This window comes from Heterodontus francisci, unplaced genomic scaffold, assembly GCF_036365525.1.
Source record: "Heterodontus francisci isolate sHetFra1 unplaced genomic scaffold, sHetFra1.hap1 HAP1_SCAFFOLD_411, whole genome shotgun sequence".
In the NCBI taxonomy this organism is placed as follows: Eukaryota; Metazoa; Chordata; class Chondrichthyes; order Heterodontiformes; family Heterodontidae; genus Heterodontus; species Heterodontus francisci.
This window is the reverse complement of record NW_027142047.1, coordinates 65,155-72,500: the sequence shown is the minus strand read 5'-3', so window position 1 is coordinate 72,500 and position 7,346 is coordinate 65,155.

Below are 7,346 nucleotides of genomic sequence, written 5' to 3'. Positions count from 1 at the left end.
ACGCAGACTTATATATATGCACACACACACACACACACACTCACACACAGACCACAGCCCAGACACTGAGACTTATATATATGCACACACACACACACACTCACAACACAGCACAGGCACTGAGACTTATATATGTGCACACATACACACACCACAGCCCAGACACTGAGACTTATAAATATGCACACACACACACACACACCACAGCCCAGACACTGAGACTTATATATATGCACACACACACACACACACACCACAGCCCAGACACTGAGACTTATATATTTGCACACAGACACACACACACCACAGCCCAGACACTGAGACTTATATATTTGCACACACACACACACACACACCACAGCCCAAACACACCACAACCAGACACGGAGACTTAAAATATGCACACACACCCACACACACACAGCCAGACACTGAGAATATATATTTGCACACACACACACACAAAAACACACACACGACACACACACACACACCAACCCAGACACAAACTATCTCACACACACACACACACACCACAGCCCAGACACTGAGACTTATATATATGCACACACACACACACACACCACAGCCCAGACACTGAGACTTATATATATGCACACACACACACACACCACAACACAGACACGGAGACTTATATATATGCACACACACACACCCACACACACCACAGCCCAGACACTGAGACTTATATATATGCACATACACACACACCACAGCCCATACAGTGAGACTTATATATATACACACACACACACACACACACTCACACCACAGCACAGACACTGAGACTTATATATATGCACACACACAAACACACACACTCAAACCACAGCCCAGACACTGAGACTTATATATATGCACACACACACACCACAGCCCAGACACTGAGACTTATATATATGCACACACACACACACACACCACAGCCCAGACACTGAGACTTATATATATGCACACACACACACTCACACCACAGCCCAGACACTGAGACTTATATATATGCACACACACACACACACTCACACCACAGCTCAGACACTGAGACTTATATATATGCACACACACACACACACACACACACACACACACACACACACACACACACACCACAGCCCAGACACTGAGACTTATATATATGCACACACACACACACACACTCACACCACAGCCCAGACACTGAGACTTATATATATGCACACACACACACAGAGACACACACACACAGACACACACACCACAGCCCAGACACTGAGACTTATATATATGCACACACACACACACACACACACACACACACACACACACACACACACACACACACACCACAGCCCAGACACTGAGACTGAAATATATGCACACACACACACACACACACACACACACACACACACACTCACACCACAGCCCAGAAACTGAGACTTATATATATGCACACACACACACACACACACACACACACAGCCCAGACACTGAGCCTTATATATATGCACACACACACACACACACACACACACACACACACACACACACACACACACACCACAGCCCAGACACTGAGACTTATGTATATGCACACACACACACACACACACACACACACACACACACACACACACACACACACCACAGCCCAGACACTGAGACTTATATATATGCACACACACACCACAGCCTAGACACTGAGACTTATATATATGCAGACACACACACACACACGCACACACACACACACACACCACAGCCTAGACACTGAGACTTATATATATGCACACACACACACACACACACCACAGCCCAGACACTGAGACTTATATATATGCACACACACACACACACCACAGCCAGACACTGAGACTGAAATATATGCACACACACACAAACACACACACACCACAGCCAGACAATGAGACTGAAATATATGCACACACACACACACACACACACACACCACAGCCCAGACACTGAGACTTCTATATATGCACAAACACACACACACCACAGCCAGACACTGAGACTGAAATATGTGCACACAATCACACACACACACACACACACACCACAGCCCAGACACTGAGACTTATATATTTGCGCACACACACACACCACAGCCCAGACACTGAGACTTATATAAATGCACACACACACACACACACCACAGCCCAGTCACTGAGACTTATATATAAGCACACACACACACACACACACACACACCACAGCCCAGACGCAGACTTATATATATGCACACACACACACACACACACTCACACACAGACCACAGCCCAGACACTGAGACTTATATATATGCACACACACACACACACTCACAACACAGCACAGGCACTGAGACTTATATATGTGCACACATACACACACCACAGCCCAGACACTGAGACTTATAAATATGCACACACACACACACACACACACCACAGCCCAGACACTGAGACTTATATATATGCACACACACACACACACACACCACAGCCCAGACACTGAGACTTATATATTTGCACACAGACACACACACACCACAGCCCAGACACTGAGACTTATATATTTGCACACACACACACACACACACCACAGCCCAGACACTAAGACGTATATATATGCACACACACACACACACACACACACACACACACACCACAACCCAGACACGGAGACTTATATATATGCACACACACACCCACACACACCACAGCCCAGACACTGAGACTTATATATTTGCACACACACACACACAAAAAAACACACACACACACACACACCACAGCCCAGACACTGAGACTTATATATTTGCACACACACACAAACACACCACAGCCCAGACACTGAGACTTATATATATGCACACACACACACACACCACAACACAGACACGGAGACTTATATATATGCACACACACACACCCACACACACCACAGCCCAGACACTGAGACTTATATATATGCACATACACACACACCACAGCCCATACAGTGAGACTTATATATATACACACACACACACACACACACTCACACCACAGCACAGACACTGAGACTTATATATATGCACACACACAAACACACACACTCAAACCACAGCCCAGACACTGAGACTTATATATATGCACACACACACCACAGCCCAGACACTGAGACTTATATATATGCACACACACACACACACACCACAGCCCAGACACTGAGACTTATATATATGCACACACACACACTCACACCACAGCCCAGACACTGAGACTTATATATATGCACACACACACACACACTCACACCACAGCTCAGACACTGAGACTTATATATATGCACACACACACACACACACACACACACACACACACACACACACACACACCACAGCCCAGACACTGAGACTTATATATATGCACACACACACACACACACACACACACACACACACACACACACACACACACCACAGCCCAGACACTGAGACTTATATATATGCACACACACACACACACACTCACACCACAGCCCAGACACTGAGACTTATATATATGCACACACACACACAGAGACACACACACACAGACACACACACCACAGCCCAGACACTGAGACTTATATATATGCACACACACACACACACACACACACACACACACACACACCACAGCCCAGACACTGAGACTTATATATATGCACACACACACACACACACACACACACACACACACACTCACACCACAGCGCAGAAACTGAGACTTATATATATGCACACACACACACACACACACACACACACACAGCCCAGACACTGAGCCTTATATATATGCACACACACACACACACACACACACACACACACACACACACACACCACAGCCCAGACACTGAGACTTATGTATATGCACACATACACACACCACAGCCCTGACACTGAGACTTATATATATGCACACACACACACACACACACACACACACACACTCACACCACAGCGCAGAAACTGAGACTTATATATATGCACACACACACACACACACACACACACACAGCCCAGACACTGAGCCTTATATATATGCACACACACACACACACACACACACACACACACACACACACACACCACAGCCCAGACACTGAGACTTATGTATATGCACACACACACACACCACAGCCCTGACACTGAGACTTATATATATGCACACACACACACACACACGCACACACAGCCCAGACACTGAGACTTATATATATGCACACACACACACACACAGACACACACAGCCCAGACACTGAGACTTATATATGTGCACACACACACACACACACACAGCCCAGAAACTGAGACTTATATATATGCACACACACACACACACACACACACACACACACACACACACACACACCACATCCCAGACACTGAGTCTTATATATATGCACACACACACACACACACACACACACACACACACACACCACAACCCAGACACGGAGACTTATATATATGCACAGACACACACACACACACCACAGCCCAGACACTGAGACTTATATATTTGCACACACACACACACAAAAAAACACACACACACACACACACACACCACAGCCCAGACACTGAGACTTATATATTTGCACACACACACACACACACGCCACAGCCCAGACACTGAGACTTATATATATGCACACACACACACACACCACAACACAGACACGGAGACTTATATATATGCACACACACACACCCACACACACCACAGCCCAGACACTGAGACTTATATATATGCACATACACACACACCACAGCCCATACAGTGAGACTTATATATATACACACACACACACACACACACTCACACCACAGCACAGACACTGAGACTTATATATATGCACACACACACACCACAGCCCAGACACTGAGACTTATATATATGCACACACACACACACACACCACAGCCCAGACACTGAGACTTATATATATGCACACACACACACTCACACCACAGCCCAGACACTGAGACTTATATATATGCACACACACACACACACTCACACCACAGCTCAGACACTGAGACTTATATATATGCACACACACACACACACACACACACACACACACACACACACACACACACACCACAGCCCAGACACTGAGACTTATATATATGCACACACACACACACACACACACACACACACACACACACACCACAGCCCAGACACTGAGACTTATATATATGCACACACACACACACACACTCACACCACAGCCCAGACACTGAGACTTATATATATGCACACACACACACAGAGACACACACACACAGACACACACACCACAGCCCAGACACTGAGACTTATATATATGCACACACACACACACACACACACACACACACACACACACACACACACACCACAGCCCAGACACTGAGACTTATATATATGCACACACACACACACACACACACACACACACTCACACCACAGCCCAGAAACTGAGACTTATATATATGCACACACACACACACACACACACACACACACACAGCCCAGACACTGAGCCTTATATATATGCACACACACACACACACACACACACACACACACACACACACACACACCACAGCCCAGACACTGAGACTTATGTATATGCACACACACACACACCACAGCCCTGACACTGAGACTTATATATATGCACACACACACACACACACGCACACACAGCCCAGACACTGAGACTTATATATATGCACACACACACACACACAGACACACACAGCCCAGACACTGAGACTTATATATGTGCACACACACACACACACACACAGCCCAGAAACTGAGACTTATATATATGCACACACACACACACACACACACACACACGCACACACACACCACATCCCAGACACTGAGTCTTATATATATGCACACACACACACACACACACCACAGCCCAGACACTGAAACTTATATATATGCACACACACACACACACACACACACACACACACACACACACACACACACCACAGCCCAGACACTGAGACTTATATATATGCACACAAACACACACACACACACACACCACAGCCCAGACACTGAGACTTATATATATGCACACACACACACCACAGCCCAGACACTGAGACTTATATATATGCACACACACGCACGCACACACTCACACACACACCACAGCCCAGACACTGAGACTTATATATATGCACACACACACACACACCACAGCCCAGACACTGAGACTTATATATATGCACACACACACACACACACACACACCACAGCCCAGACACTGAGACTTGTATATATGCACACACACACACACACACTCACACCACAGCCCAGACACTTATTCCTATATATATGCACACACACGCACACACACAAACACACAGACCACAGCCCAGACACTGAGACTTATATATATGCGCACACACACACACACACACCACAGCCCAGACACTGAAACGTATATATATGCACACACACACAAACACACACACACACAGCCCATACCCTGAGACTTATATATATGTTTATTTCTGACACTCACACACATACACAGATCTGGTAATATTGCTCCAGTCTGATTTCTAATTTCTCTGTTTATTTCTGACACTCACACACATACACAGATCTGGTAACTTTGCTGCAGTCTGATGTCTAATTTCTCTGTTTATTTCTGACACTCACACACATACACAGATCTGGTAACATTGCTGCAGTCTGATGTCTAATTTGTCTGTTTATTTCTGACACTCACACACATACACAGATCTGGTAACATTGCTCCAGTCTGATGTCTAATTTCTCTGTTTATTTCTGACACTCACACACATACACAGATCTGGTAACATTGCTCCAGTCTGATGTCTAATTTCTCTGTTTATTTCCCTTCCTCACAGTTAACTTGCTGACGATTGGGATCCTGTCTCGGGGAAAGTGCGGTCTCTCCAAATGTGTCACTCGGTACCTGGTGGCCATGTCAGCGGCGGATCTACTGGTCATTATCCTGGACCTGATATTCAGACACATTCCCATTGTTTATTGGGAACAGTTTCAGTTCCTGTATTACATCCCCGTGTGTAATATCCACGCCGTCCTGCTTTACACAGTCACAGACTGTTCTGTCTGGTTCACCGTCACTTTCACCTTTGATCGATTTGTGGCCATTTGTTGTCAGAATCTGAAAAGTAAATATTGCAGTGAGAAAACATGTGCTGTGGTTGTGGGAACAGTGAGTTTGCTGAGCTGTTTAAAGAACATCTTCTGGTATTTTATGTTCACGGGTCGGTATTGGCTGATGAACAATCCCTGGTT